The sequence below is a fragment of the Colias eurytheme genome, chromosome 17 (genome assembly GCF_061535395.1).
Source record: "Colias eurytheme isolate Ceu_HAF_F1 chromosome 17, ilColEury1 Martin Lab GWU primary, whole genome shotgun sequence".
NCBI classification, from domain to species: domain Eukaryota; kingdom Metazoa; phylum Arthropoda; class Insecta; order Lepidoptera; family Pieridae; genus Colias; species Colias eurytheme.
The window spans coordinates 9,883,725-9,900,769 of NC_142996.1; the positions used below are offsets into that span (position 1 = coordinate 9,883,725).

Here is a 17,045-nt window from a genome sequence, read left to right on the forward strand (position 1 = left end):
TAGCTATCCACAAGAAGTGTCAACGCTATTTTTTTGCTTCTTTGTATACGTACCTAATAAAAAAACTCTTGAAACAATTTGACCGATTTTGGAATTCACAAGCATAAGTGTTTTGTTTAATTTAGACTGGGGCCTGGGGCAAACTGGGGACTGTCTCTATGCTTACTGCATAGTCTGCGAAACGTCGTGATAATCTATACATATAATAAATCTGTAGAAGGGTCAATTCTGTACATTGAAAATATTGAAAAAATAAATAGCAGAGGGTGTTACTGGATCGATACTAAACCCAAATATGTGATTAAAAAAATTTTTGTCTGTCTGTCTGTATATGCTGACATCACGTGAAATCTAACGGTTCGATTTCGATGAAACTTGGTATAATTATACCTTATTATCCTGGGCGTAAAATAGGATACTTTTTATCCTGGAAAAATACGTGGAAAAAAAAATAAATCTTAATTTTTCAGTTTTATCCATAGACGTTGTTCTGTAGAACCGCGAACACACGTTGCGTTACCCGCAGTGGATTCTTTTTTTTATAAGATGTCATTGTCAGAGTTACTCAAAATGGAGTCGCGGGCGGAAGCTAGTAGTACATATAATGAATAGGTACGCGTTTAAAATTCGTTAAAATCTTTAATTTCTAAATGTATACCTATATTATATTAAAAACACCTGATATTATGTCTGTTATCTATAAATACAAGAAACGAAGAAAACAATAACCAGACTTTTTCTGTACCATAAATAATTTTTTGAATAGAGTAATTGCTATGCAGATGGTAGGTATATGTAGATGTAGATTATTATCTATATGAAGAACCTAAACCAATACGTATAATACGGGGCATAACACGTAATATGTCGAGAATTCGGTATCAGGAATATTTGGTTTAATTTTTTTCCTCGTGTTTTCTCTACAAAATAAACTTCTTTGTGCCTTTAAAAACGTTAAAAAAGCAATTACCAGAATTGGTCGAGCTGTTCTCGAGATTTGCGCTTAGCAACATATTTGGTGATTCATTTTTAATTTTTATCACATAGTAGAAGTAGGATTACACAGCAATAGGACTATGTCGGCCTGCAACCGGTTCCATGTGTATCTTTGGAAAATGCTAATTGCCTAATTCTGATTTCTGAGCATCTTTCAAAATGGCGTGCGTCTGTAAACGATGAAATCATAATAAAATTACCCGCGATATTATTATCTGTTCGCGGTGTTATCTGGTGACGTCTTCAGGATATAAATAAAATAAATAAATAAATAAAATCTTTATTTGAATTCATACATAAGTTTGTCATATTGGAGTGGAGTTCATATACATTTACAAATTCAAAATTAGCTTTGTAGCTAGCTACGAAGCTAACTAAAAATAAGTAGATTTAAACTTTTAACCCGTTAGGTATTATTTTGTAATCATTTGTGTTTTTCGATTTATTTATTTAATATTTATATGTATTAGAACTAGTATTAATGGAACAGATAACCTTTGAACTGAATGGTCAGAATTACAATTTTCTTAATACGAAAATGACCTTAGTAAGTTGCACAGTTTGCTTTCGCAGAAAATTTATAGGTACATGTTAACATACAGCAAGTATGGGAATTTGTGTTTCTAATTAAATAGATAACCGTAGCAACGACGTCTTACACAATATCAATATGTAACCAACAACGTAAAACGAAATATCACAATTAACTTAATTAAGGCCAGGTCAGCGCTAGTTTTATTTATTAAAGAGGGTTTTTATTTAATTTATCTTCGTGGAAGTGTGTCGAGAGGTTGCAAGGAGGGACGTAAATAGCTCGCCTCTTGTGGGGCTTCCGCTCTGGGCACGTCAACGTTGATCAAATGTTTACTATGATATTGATGGTATGTGCTTAACTATGTAGTTGTTGTACTGTCGATTAAAGTACAATCGTAAATCTAACATATGCATAGGTATAATGTTATTTGGCGTAAAAAAATCACGATTTTTTTCCATATAATCAAATGAATCGCCAAACGTGTTGCTAAGAGCAAAACTCGATAAACTCGACCTATTCGGCCAATTTTAATTTAACGTAAAAAAAGAGCAGGGCAGCAGAGTAGAGCAGAGCAACATCTGACGGGGCAGCTAGCTAAAGCAAAAAAAAAAAGTGCCAAAATGGTTCGCATATCAGCAAGTGTTGTAGAAAAAGTAATAACGCTGATTTTGACTGACGAATGTAGCCTTTAAAATGACTTGTCAGAATGTAGATCAATAATGGCATAAAATATATGGGTTAGTCGAAGTTTAGAGTAACAACTAACGCATAGGTACAGTGGAGCCATTTGAAACAAGCATAAACGTTCTACGCCTGATACAAACTTAAAAAATTGTTTATATTACTTAGAGTTACTATCGGATTTAGTCAGATGTAATATCTTTTCTAGGATAAAAAAGATTTTCTCTACCTAGTAAAATTATGTCGATTATTCGATTGAAATATTATAATTTATAAGAAATGAAATTTCACATTCATAGTTTGAGGTTTACGAATTATACTCGGAGGTAACATTTGCCGCGTCAGAAATTCGATCATTCTTTGGCTAGCAACATCTTTTCGAGTGTCCTGATTTTTCATGCATAAACTAAGTATTTCATCCATAACCTAAATACCACTATTATAGGTACATTCACAACATGTGTATAAAGTAAAACATTTAAATAGCTGAGAACGTATTTTTTAATCAACGTACATTATAATAGTGAAACAAAAATCCGCGTAGCAACTGCTACGATTTTTATTTGGAACAAAAGAATATAATTTCCGTATAAAGTGCTGGCTTTTATTATTTAATACAATATAATAATGCGGCTATTACGAAGCCACACCATTATCTATCGCATGTTTAACAGATAATGTTGGTTCCACTATATAGGTAGTATAAAAAAAATCATAAATGAGAAAATGTATAGATTATACATTCCACCTTCGATCGATGCTGTGTCTAACGTGCACATTCTTTGCCTACGCATCCCTCTAAGTTATCTAATATCTACGTCACAGCACATCTAAGTTTTTTACTCTTTGCCCGGGTATTCGGGTTAGGTCCGCGCAGGTTGGGGCGCAGCGCCGCGGCAGTCCGCCCGCGCCGCCCGGGCCCGTCACACGTGCGAACGAACACTAGCCGCTAATAATATACCTTTGTGCAAACTGTGACATAAACAGTGCTTTGTCTGTGCTCTCGTCGTGTTCTATTCGATTTTGAAATTTGCGCGGTGAGTTTTATGTAATACGTTTAGTTCCCGCCGCGCGGGATAGATGGCGTTGGTACACCGCGTCACTATTGCAGTTGTAATGCTTTTATTTTTAAGATATTTATTACATAATGATGTTTTTATTCCATTATTGTTTATATATCGGATGTAGAACAGCAAGTAGTAGATATGACCTACTTAATTATTTTCGGTGTAACGGAAATAGCGTTCGGCCAACATGCCGGTGGAAGGAAGCCGGAAAGGCGTCGAGTCACGCTGAACCTTATAAGGTTCTATTTCTATATCTATTATAAGCCGAAATAAAATAATTTTAATTAATAAGTTATGGCGAATGAATAATACTAGAATAAAAACATTCTTTGCAATAGTAATTACAGATATTCAAAAGAACAGCTAAAAATTCCCGGAAAAGCCATCCTTTCCTACAAATACCGATTGTCATATCTTGACTGAAATAAGTGGTCAATAGCTCGTCGGGCTAACTGGCATGAATATTAAAGATGATAATTTCAACATGGAAACTAGACTTTCATATTTGATAACTTGAATAATGAAGTTAGTAAGCTAGCTAACCCGGTCCGTATTATAACTCAGGCCCCGGAATCACAGACACAATAGAAAATCTATTGTGTCGTGGACCGATCGGGCCGTTCGGGGCTCAATGGGTTAAAGTTGGTTAAACGACAGTTTAGTTATACTTCCATTAATTTTAACTTATTATATCATAAAGGTACGATCATTTGCTTCTTTTGATTTGCAAAGAGGTTAAAAATCTGCACAATACTGAGGATCTATGGAGTCACGAGTACTCACACAAAACCTTTATAATGCATAGAAAAATACATTTTACTTTTTGTCAGAAAGATCAAATGACTATTATTTCGGAGTCTTTATTGAGATTTCTGACTAATATTTTCAAAATTAGGGTCATTATCCATTCTTCCCATGAATTTCTAGGTTGACTTATCTCTTATATATAAAAATGAATCGCAAAATGTGTTGGTAAGCGCATAACTCGAGAACGGCTGAACCGATTTCGATAATTCTTTTTTTATTATATTCCTTGAAGTACGAGGATGGTTTTTATGTAGAGAAAACGTAAATATATACCACGGGCGAAGCCGGGGCGGACCGCTAGTATATATATATATATATATATATATATATATATATATATATCAAACCAAATAAAGGTTATATATATATATATATATATATATATATATATATATATATAACCTTTATTTGGTTTGAATTATATATGCGCAAAGCTGATAATTAAACCTTCTCTAATCGTATTAACAGATAATTATTGTGACCTGGTTACCAGAAAATATGTAAAGCCTTTCAGAGCCATGTTTCTAAGTCGGTATTAAAATGATTCGAATATTTTTGCCTTTTGACATTTTTTCCTATCTAGAATTTAGAGGAGAAATTTAGATTTAGGCCAGTTTTAATTGAGATATTATCCTACACATGTATTCTATCTTAAGCTGTTGTACGTCGCTTTGACCGAAATTCATGCAACTATTTTAGCGATCTCAATTGAAGGACTATTTATTTTACCAACAAATAGTCCTACAATGGAGGACATTTATTATATCGATAATTTGTTAAAAGTTTAAACTCAAAATGATAAATTGAAGATAGATATGAATTTTAGAAACAGTTCTGTTTTAATTCGTTTGCCACTGAAAGTTTGGCATTGTTAAATATTTGATTCGCCGTTAGGCACAAAGTTAGGCCAATGTTGCGTGTTCTGAAATGTATCCGAGGCGGCCACCAACGGCTGACGTAAGCCAATTCAATACATGTTACATAAATGGCCTAGGAAATTGACATTTGGAGTATGTGGTTAGCAATGTTGGCTGGTCAGTGAGATGAATTTGTCATGTGTAAGTAGATTGAAAGGACTAGGACAAAATGTTGCAAAGTACATACACAAAAAAGGAGCATATGAAGAATTATATGATCAGTTAGAAAAACATGGATGTATAAAATTATCAGAGTGGCCTCCAAGATTTTCAGCTTTGATTTCTCTTCTCTCTTGTCTTTGACAAGATATTATCTGTTTGTCTGGACGCTTTTTTACGTGAATATCGCATTGAAGTTATTTACAGGTAAAAATTTATACATCTAAATTAACAGCTTTTCTTATAAATTATAAGATATAAAAAGTATTTATTTTTATGTATACTTATACTATAATTAATTATCTGATAAAGAACACTGACAGTAGATGCGAAACATTGATAATTTTAGTTTTATAACGATGGTTAATGACCTTATGTCAAAGATTATTTTTATTCTTGCTATTTATAGAATTGTTCGACTATTATAGACCGGTATGACCTTTGGACCCTTTAAATATAAAAGGGAGTTTCTGTGGGTTATAATATCAAGTCTGATGTTTAATAATAGTACGTCAAGAAATAATGTTACGTTACTTATAAATTTATAGAATACTGCGTTAAATAAAATTCTATATTCTTTAAAAAATAACAAGTGGTAATTGAAAAGTTGTCTAGAAAATCTATTACGGATGCAATAAAGTTAGAATAAATAAACACTTGCCAGTGTATTCTTTTATTGGTACCTAATTGAAATTCAATACACAGTCTCAAACACTGGAGGGAGTTTATAAGACAGAAACTAGAACTTGTTTCTTTTGTGAAATTATTGATTTATAGCAGAATTTTATAAGCTACTAGCTGTGCTCTGCGGTTTTACCCGCATTGCTCCGCTCCTGTTTGTCTTAGCGAGATGATAAAGCCTTCCTCGATAAATGGGCTATCTAACACCGAAATAATTTTTCAAATCAGACCAGTAGTTCCCGAGATTAGCGCGTTCAAACAAACAAACAAACTCTTCAGCTTATATTAAGTATAGATACACTGTTCTGTTTGTAAATTGTAGCTTTTTTATACAGTTATTTTGTAAGTCTCTCGTAAATACAGGTGGTTAAATCTAACATATCCTATTCCTAACTTAGTAATTCATTTGACCTCCGCTCTAATAGTTTGGACCACCCCTATTAGACGCTAGTTCGAGAGTAATTAAGGGAATTAAGATCTAACGACGGTGTCAATTAGATCTAGATTGGTGTGCATTTGCTCGTTAGTGTTCGGCTTCATGTAATTTATGTAGTGGAGTTTTTGTAGGTGAATGTGGAAAGGGGACCGTTTGTTTCCCTCTTTTATTTTTACTTATGGCTACTATGTGAAGGTAGCGATGTATTTTTTAAAATAATAAAGGGTTTACAATTAGGGTTGTGCCTTGTGGAAATTTGCGGTAATAATTACGGTTGTTACAAGTTATGAGAATAAATATGTAACATAAATTTTACTTAATAGAAATGAAAAAATAATGAAAAGTTTAAAGTTACATTTCAAAGCCTTGAGTGGGTATTTAATATGAAATTATTCTAAAAAGTTTGAAGTAGTTTATTGTTATAGTGATATATTTTTATTGGAAACTACTACTCGTACTTCAAGGAATATAATAAAAAAGAATTATCGTAATCGGTCGTAATTATCGTAATCGTTATATATATATACAGGGTGTCCCAAGAAGTATGGATGAACTGAAGCCAGGAGGTAGAGGACCTAGAGGGCTATCCGAATCACCCCCATGTGTGTTATGCGATTTTTCGTAGTTTCGGAGTTATGACTCTTTTTTCAATTTTTCTCCTATCGCCGAGTACGATGATATTTTCACTCATGGTGACGTCAATTATTGCGCAAGATGCTTGATTTTTTTTGTGTGCTAAGCTGAAAGATAGGCCAATTCATTATGCTAACACTTACTATCGTTAGATCTTCGAATGGAATAAAAAAAGGAATTAAATGCCAAGAAAGATAAAATTACCCAGTATGTTCACAACTTCAAGGGCCCATAAAAAAATAAAATCACATAAAAAAAGTTTTCCGTTTGGCTTTTAAAAACTTGCTCTGTCAATTGGGTAGCTACCCTAAAAATTTCATTTTATTATTCAGAAGGCTTCAATCGAAAAATTGAAATCTAAATGTGGTAAGTGCAAAAATTGTATTAACATGATGATCATTAAAACCAATAAATAGGTGTTTAGTTACCAGATTTTTTTTAAATAACCCCGCTGTTGGTCAATGCAAGTGCGACATCACCGTAAAAAGTTGTCTTTTAAATGTCTTTATGCCATTTTATAATTTTAAATGGTTTCTTCTGCTACTATGAATTTCCGGGTTATTTCGTCCAAATTGTGGCATTCTCTCAAGTAACCGAGGTCTTTTTAGTATCCCCATTGAAACAAATCAATGGGGTTTAGGTCGAGGGACCGTGGAGGCCAGGCTTTAAGGCAGGCGTCACCGGCGCATGCGCAGGCTGCAACGACCAATCCATCTTTCAGGGTATCTTTACCCTTTAGCCTGGCCTGAACGGTCCCCGGACATAAACCATATTGATTTTTTTCCGTGGGGATACTACAAAGACGAGAGACTGCTACAATTTGGACGAAATAACCCGGAAATTCATAGTAGCAGAAGAAACCATTAAAAATGATAAAAGGGCATTCAGACATTTAAAAGACAACTTTTTACGGTGATGTCGCACTTGCACTGAGCAACAGCGGGGTCATTTTAAAAATTTCTGGTAATTTAACACCTTGTTATTGGTTTTAATTTGTTTTTATTAATCATCACGTTAATTCAATTTTTGCACTTACCACATTTAGATTTCAATTTTTCGATTGAAGCCTTTTGAATAATAAAATAAAATTTTCAGGGTAGCTACCTGATAGATAGAGCAAGTTTTTAAAAGCCAAACGGAAAACATTTTTATGTGATTTTATTTTTTTACAGGCCCTTGAAGTGGTGAACATACTGGGAAATTTTACCTTTCTTGGCATTTCATCCTTTTTTTATTCCATTCAAAGATCTATCGATAGTAAATATTAACATACTGAATTGGCCTATCTTTCAGCTTAGCACACAAAAAAAATCAAGCATCTTCCGCAATAATTGAAGTCACCATGAGTGAAAATCTCATCGTACTCGGCGATAGATGAAAAATTGAAAAAAATGTCATAACTCCGAAAATACGAAAAATCGCATAACACACATGGGGGTGATTCGGATAGCCCTCTTTAGTCCTCTACCTCCCAGCTTCCGTTCATCACTACTTTTTGGGACACCCTGTATATATATATATATATATATATATGTTACGGCTAAAGGTAGGTGAGAACATAAACTTAAGATTAGCCGGCTAAACTTAGGTTTATTTTCGACGAGGTGTTAATGTTAGTTTGTTCTATCTTTAGCCGGCTAAACTTAAGTGTAACCGCAGGCCCGTGGCTAAAAATGTCGGGGTGGGTAGATTTGGTTACTATAATACATGTAAGGAACAGGGCGAGTGTTTTCTGGCACTTCGCCGGCTGCTGCCGCAGCACGCTCGCTGCGCTCGCTCGGCTCGTGCGGGTCTTAAGAGTTCTAACCTAACCTAACCTAGCCACCAGCTTTCTGCCCTGAGTCGGGGTGGGTAGATTTGGTTACTATAATACATGTAAGGAACAGGGCGAGTGTTTTCTGGCACTGTGCGGGCCCCTCAAGCCCTCCACCGGCCCGGCGCTAACCAAATCTACCCACCCCGACATTTTTAGCCACGGGCCTGCGGTTACACTTAAGTTTAGCCGGCTAAAGATAGAACAAACTAACATTAACACCTCGTCGAAAATAAACCTAAGTTTAGCCGGCTAATCTTAAGTTTATGTTCTCACCTACCTTTAGCCGTGACATATATATATACTTTATATTAAAGTACTCTCCTTACTTATTTATTCCTTTTTTATTTTTTTTTGTATTTGATATTAATATAAATTGTTTTCTTCCACAGATACTGTGTCTGCAGCTACCCCGGTAAGTTTAAGTGCTATTTCGTTTCTCGGCAATTTCAAAGTTCTGAACGCTACGACGTAGCATGTTACGTAGGCAACTCGTAGCATTTAAACGATCGTTTATATTATACGGCAATTCTTGTATTTCTATTGAGTTTGAGTATTTCTATAGATTGGTATTATATAGTTTTCAGTTGTACCGCCTTAATACTAAAAAATGCTAGTTTTTATTCACAGTAAAAACTGAAATTAAGAATATAAATACACAATACACTAAAAATGATGTCTTGTGTTATAATATTATGAAATTAATGTTAATTACTAATATCTAATATCTTTTCCTTATTTTTTACACGAAAATGCATAATATTTATATGTTCTTTACCAAATTTTCTTACCAAAATAAAAGAAAACTCAAGTGCTTGTAAAATCAACGTAATTATAGACACAATGTCAACAATTAAAACGTGTATCTCAGCAAAGACGTTCTAGAGGGACGAGTTAGCGGCTCCCAGTGGAAATCATCAGTATTTATTGAATCCTATGAATTATTGATTGCGGAGTCAGGGCTGCTCGTTGTTAAGCAGTTGTTAAGGTTTTGATTGATTTATTCTTTTTCGAATCGGTGTTGAATGGTAAATGTTATGACGTTTCAAAAGTGCTTCTAGAAGTCTAATTGAATAAATAAATTGAGTTTGAATGTTTTTATGGTTTGACTGTATCTTTGAAATGGTTTCGTGATTAGAACAATAATTTTTGCATACATTTTTATTGTCTGGCTGATAACTTATTTTTATTAAATGTATTGAATGGTTGTGCTATTCTGTCCAAAATATATAGCCACTGTACATTATATTTTAATTTTGAAAGTATGTTTAACTAACTTTGCAGTCTATACAAAGAAGGCCCTGTTTCAATTTGAGGTTTATATTTAATTCAGGTAATGTTTCTTTCCTGCATAACGTTGAATAAATTATTGTGATGGACAAATATAAAGGAAAATTTGCGCAACTGATTGGACAGCAGTGACCCCTTTATACTTCGAGTGGCGTGTTTGTAACTTGTGTAACTGGCATTCGGAATGTTTATTTGGCATGCAAGTTTGGGACATTGTTTTTTAAACGCCTATCGCATAAGTACTAGAGTAGGTAGTGGTATTTTAACGTGGTGTTTTGAATGAATGAATGATTATTAATATCTAAGTCCATCGATGAGTTTTTTTTAAACTGGTTGTCCGCCCCGGCTTTGCCCGTAGCATCTATATAGCATAAAGCAATTTACTGCGTCGCGGTCGGTCAATCACGTACAAAGTACATAATATAAAAGTAAAGGAATTTTTAAAATGGATACATAAAATAAAATAAAAACTGATACAATATTAATTATCTGAGAAGGAGATAAATTATGTATTTTATAACCTAGTATACACTAAAGAAATACCAAAACCCGAAGAAAATATAAATGTTCGAATACCCGCCCACTCGTTAGAAAAATGAGCTCGCATACCACCTGCGAAGGCATGATTTATCACATGTACTTATATAATAATATGTTTTAACATCAATATATTTATTGTAAAAACATGGTAGGTATTTTAGAATAAAAAATATATTTATTAGTTATTCTATAATACCTAATGTACAAAAACCTATGACAAAAACATTACGATTTGATTTATCCTTTTTGGGCTAACATGTAAATAGATTTTCTCTTTCTCTGTTCAATGAATGAACAATTACAAAGGTTAGGGAACTATAATCTTTATTTATTTTATATCTCCTTTATAACAACAATTTCAGCAGCTTTTTAGCATTTTGCGATAAATATAATTTCCAAGTGAGTAATAAATAAGTTCACACAAAAGATTTGCACGCTGCAGTCTCTTGCGTGATAAAATTTTAAATTGTTTATCTCGGTTGTAAAGTGACAAAGTTTGTGAGTGTCACTTCAGCTGCGAAGTTGGTCGTATGCTCGGTCGATACGGACGCCGTGTGCATGGGTACTGGGGTGCCATGTCTTGAATCAGTGTTAATTCCAGGGTAAAACGATAGAACTATTACTATAGGTCGTCTAGCCCCATCACTTTGCCACACTGGAATTAATACTGCTTTAATCCATACTATACTAATATTATAAATGCGAAAGTAACTCCGTCTGTCTGTCTGTTACTCAATCACGCCTAAACTACTGAACCAATTTTCATGAAATTTGGTATAGAGATATTTTGATACCTGATAAAAGACATAGGCTACATTTTATCCCGGGAAAATGACGCAATCCCGGAAATCCCACGGGAACGGGAACTATGCGGGTTTTCCTTTGACTGCACGGGCGAAGCCACGTGTGGTAAACCTTGTACATTATAATAACACTTCTGGTGAAAGGAGTAGCAAAGAACATACTATTGTTGATAGATTTTTACTAAATAGTTAACCAAACCAAAATTATAATTACAAGTTCTCAGCATATTATAAAACTAGGTACGCAATTTGACGCACTTTGGATATTTGAAGTCGTACAATTTGCCTGCCACTTACATACATAATAATATATAACAATGATAGTGGATAGAACGTATTGGAATTAAAGCACTTTCCATTTCGCTGAAGTAAGCAAAATAAAGCCTTGAAAAGTGACTTATCAACTTGTTAATTACTAGCTGTGTCTGCGATTTCGTTCGTGTGAAGTCGAGACGTGGTTTTTCGCGTGATTTCTCCTGAATTCTCCGTTGCTGTAGCGTTTAAGTTTATAGATTCCACGAGATTAAGAATTTTCATTAAGAGTGCCCATGCAGAAGAGTTACACGTGATAACAGCTTTAGCATTTCATTATATAAGTGGTTAGATTTCCATTTTTTACAAATTAAAAAGGTTTCAGAAAAATCGCAACTTGAGATAAATAAGATATTCTTCAATATCAGTACGGTAACCTTATTTTACGCCTCTTTCTCAGATTAAATAAAGTTGCCACGGTATTGTCCAACTGTAACAAGGTACAAGTCAAAAGCTAATCCAAGTAACTAAAGATGGTTTCCGCTCCCCAAGTAGTAAGCGCTTATCATACCCGGATCGTTAAGTGATCTCCCTCGCAATACATAGCTAGAATACAGGATCCCCTCAAGAATGGGGTACGTAAAGCCGCGGGCTATCAGGTGCAGCCAACAAAGGAAATTTTGTTTATTACGCCCCACTAAATGTAAACAATGGGGATGAAGTTTTAATTGACGAATCGTGTTGAAGGCCAGGTATTTTGGGTTTCATACCTCTAGTAAGTAATTGTTCTGAATGTCTAAATTAGAACTATAATTGTTAGATTACTTTTCATAATTGTAAAGTATACAGCTGAATTTGTATTTTACTTATGTATTGTAAAAATAAAGTATCTTTCAACGTTTCGTTTTGATTTTGATGTCAAAAGGTGATTTATGTTACTCAAGAATTATCGAGGGTTTGTTTTAATAATTACCCTTACTAAATCAAATTACTAATTGAGCGGTTACCCTAAATAAAGGCTAGGTAGTTGATTTTGTAGGTATCGAGTTTCATAAGATTACAGATAATTTACGAAAAAAACGGAAACCCATTACAGCTATCTTTCCCCATAATTTGTACCTACTATACCTAGCAAGTTCTCGTTACACGTCTGGAACAATGCGAGCCAATGGCGGCGTAATCGTGGAAATAATTACACGAGGTATCTGCCACTTGGCTGTAACTACACAGTACCTGGGGGACAGGTGTACGGCTCCATTGTGACACGATACGAAGTTGAACTGGGCCGCCCGTGACGTGTCACGTTTTATTTGTGGTGGTTGTTGTAGGAATTGAAGAGAATTGTGATATTATTGGTTCTGATTCTGTATACGACTGTTAAACGAACCTGTGGGTATAGAATAACTAAAAAAATGAATGTGAACATAATGTATAAATAAAACTTATAGATAAATTGGGAACAACACAATAGTACGCCTCATAGCTTAAATAGATTATTTGGCTACCAAACTCAATTAAGAGAATAACAAAAATCGTATCGTGCGTTAAAATGGACGCTCAAAATAACATGTAGATAAATCGTGGCTAGGCTTACGCTCCACTAATTATAATGTAAATCCTAACCACACTACGACGGGTATATCGTCATATGTACTATGTATTAACTATGCGGTATTGGCTAAAATATTAAAGCTAATTGAAAATAAAGTTTCCTCATGTTCATTAGAAACTAGAATTTTTAAATGTTTAATTAATAATAGAATAAATAAATAATAAATAAATATTATAGGACATTATTACACAAATCGACCTAGTCCCACAGTAAGCTCAATTAAGGCTTGTGTTGTGGGTACTAGGCGACGATAAATATAATATTTAATAAATACATATATAGATAATAACACCCAGACCCAAGAACAAATAATTGAGTTCATCACACAAATATTTGCCCTGACCGGGGATCGAACCCGGGACCGTCGGCTCAGTAGGCAGTTACTTTACCACTGCGCCAACCGCGTCGTCAAAGAATAATAATTATGAAAATCTCTATATTCCATAATGTGATATATACCTACACCGCGTGTGTATTGTGTGTCTGTGTGTGTAGTTCAGTGATCAAATTTTGTTGGTTTTCACCAATTCCTGGCATAAAAGTCTAATGTCCTCTACATATAATCGATAGCAGGGACACTTTCCAAGCATTAATCAATACTTGCACTAGTTGTGTACACAACCGCAAACAAGCCACTGGTTTCCACATACCGTAGCGCGTAGCTACGTATAATTGGGTTACATATCTCACGCTACAAGAGCGCTACGAGGTATCCATGTGTAATAAATACCATGCTACGAGTGCTACGCTATAGGCTACGCTCGTAGATGTGTAGCAGCGATTACAATGTTAGTCGGTTGGCTTACCCTGTGCCTGGAAGCTGTTTGCTTATTATTTACAGTATATGAACAGGCTTTGTAAATAATATTTGGGGATAGTGAAAATCCGAAGTAATGCCCAATTCGTGTATGTGTAGTTGTTAAGGCAGAAATAAAGACTTTCGTATTTCATGCAGTTCTACTCGTATGCTTTTAATAACTTGCGTTATTTTTTACAAAAATCTTTGAAATGCTAAATCCTATCGTAAATGAAAGAAAAGGCCTAATTTATATCACGAATAAAAGCAAAAACTTCATCATCACTTTATTCTACTTGAACTAACTAAAATTACTCATTATTAAAAATAATGTAAGCATACAACAGATCCGTTCTTTACTATATTCGTTCCACAAAGTTTAACCTAATCATGTTGGACTTTTCTTTCGTGGTAATGAAGTTCGCTGGTAGTGGCTTATTTTAGGTTAATTATTTGACGTTTCTATTTTGTTTGCACCATATTTTCTAAGTCCTACTGTTTCCTGTTATTTGCAACTGTATTTTTCTCGTCAGGCCCGCCGTTTCGGCTGATTGTTGGACTATTTATAGGTGTGATGTGTGGTTCTTGTATTTGTGTTAACATTATTAGATTAAGGTCAATAGATATTCTTTATATACAAAAATATTTATCGAATGCCATATAATTTGCTCTAATAATAATAAATGTAATGCAATAAAACCTGACAAAAGAAAAATTTTGTATTAAACGAAATAAATTGATGTGGTCATTAATTTATGTGTTACCTATTCAAATATTTTCCCAAGTAACCAGTCAGTATAAAGTTGTTTCTATTATAAAGGCCTAAAACGTATGCCAAAAGATACATTAAGTGGGCGCCCCTAACCGTCCTACATAATTCGGGAGTGTCCTTCGTCATTCCCAATGTTTTGTGGCCGGCTTGACAACTGTAAAATATTAGCCCGGCTCCCCCGGGCGGGGGAATATGGGCTTTTGATGCGGGCAAACTTTTGTGAAAAGTTTTGTGTTTCAAGTCGTTACGTAAGGTTCGTTCAAGTGTATAAATGTAGTTTCGAAGTTTATTTTTGTTATGAATTTACTATAAGAGAGACGTTTTAGAGTGGTATGATTTTAATGACTTTAGACTGTGAGCTAATCTTACTCCTTAGATAAATATATTTATCTAAGTAACTCCTAACATAAACCAGTGGCTTGCTTGCTAAATTGTGAGTAGCGAGAGAGTACCGAAATTGTTAAGATAAATACATTTTAGCCTGTTAATAATTCTCAATATCAAAACTCAAATTTTACTGGTTGATGTTATCGTTAGCAACGCGTCTGCAAGAAGCCATTTTTTATTCAACGTGACGGCGCCAAAGTTAAGGGTCACGGGGATGTCAGCTGCTTAACGTCAAACTAATGTTGCCAGAAAATTCTTGAGAGAAGTTAGCTTCTTTTTTTTAAGATGTGTACCTACAGATTATGTACAGTTTTGGTGTTTATTTAACTTTAACTTTAACAATATTTTCTAGAAACAAGGAGGGTTCTCTATTCACATCATATTTTTAAGTTATGTACAAGCTTTCTTCCCGTAGTATGCAGATCACGTAATTTCGTGATTGTAGCAATTTTTATCTCCCATTTATACATGCAAGTTTATATTCGACAAGATTTATATGTCTTTCTGTAAAATACATCTATCTGCATTTAAAATCCACCCAGGATCTTCAACAAATCGATTTACAAGGTAACTATTTGTAGATTGTAAATCGATTTGTTGTAGACAGAATTACTATACTATCAATATTTCTACTTTCTGATAATTGTTTGTTTTTTATGTCTCTCTAAAATCCGTGTATCGTCATAAAAAATTATCTATAATTTTAAGTGATAGATATATTACTAACTAGCTTACCGCCAGCGGCTTCGTTCGCTTTGTCTAAAACCTAATAAATTATATACTAAAAGTTAAAACCTTCCTCTTGAATCACTCTATCTATTAAAAAAATCGCATCAAAATCCGTTTGTTACTTTGAAAGATTTAAGCATACAAAGGGACAGAGAAAGCGACTTTGTTTTATACTATGTAGTGATACATTATCACACTACCACTCAATTTCTACAGAATGATCACACTATCAATACCACAATATTTCCACAGAGACACTTTGTTCTCTTTATAATGTAATGTTGTTTTTTCTCTTCTCGCTGTTGAGTTTACAATTAAAAATTGTCAGTTTGTGTAATTTATATTTGCATGTTGTGAATACCTATAATTGTTTGTTACATTTAGAAGAATACAATAAGTCTGTAATTAATAATTAATGAAACAATGTAAACAAACGTTGGTATTTCTAATAAATAAATAAATAAATAAATAAATAAATACAAGTTAACAAAGGCATGTCTAGACAGACGCTCTGACAGTGACGTATGGAACGTGTGGAACCTAGATGGCCAATAATAGTAAATTGTCTGAGAACGTTTTAAAATGTATTCCGACATTTTTGTAAAATAGCGCTCGGATTCAGAATGGTTATGCATGTGCTGGTTGGGGTTATGGCGGTTGAATATTGTTTATTGTGATTGTATGTTTGTATATTTTTAGAAAGTTGTTAGGTTTTTCGATAAAAGTACGTTTTATATTGCGGTGAATTAATACATAATTTTTAAATGATATATTTTATAGTTTAAAATAATTCCATAACGTATACTATATGAATTATATTAGGATGTGATTTATTACTTATTTTGTATATTTTTAACATATTTAAAAAAGTTAATAATCATCTTCTTTGAAGCGAAATAATTTTCTTTCACCTCGAATTTAGTTTGAAACACTTTAATAAGCGTATATTTAGTAACTGTACACCAAGTACGAAAGTTTTCCTGCAGGACTCGAGAGGAAATAAGTACGTAACTTAAATATTCGAAACTTCTCTTAAAGGCTTTAATTTCCTTCTTGACTGCCATTGAGGCTAGTACTTAGTACTTACTTAGTACACAAAACTTCAACTTAGAACGTTGGTAGGTATTTGAAGTTTTAAA

At 33.8% G+C, this 17,045-nt stretch overlaps 1 long non-coding RNA gene across 1 annotated transcript in view; it reads left to right on the plus strand.

The window, feature by feature from the left end:
• Nucleotides 1-17,045, plus strand: part of LOC149901449 (uncharacterized) — a 39,534-nt gene that overhangs the window by 3,555 nt on the left and 18,934 nt on the right. Inside the window, exon 2 of the long non-coding RNA XR_016457654.1 lies at nt 9,118-9,140. This is a non-coding gene — a long non-coding RNA (uncharacterized LOC149901449). The remainder of the gene's footprint in view (nt 1-9,117; nt 9,141-17,045) is intronic.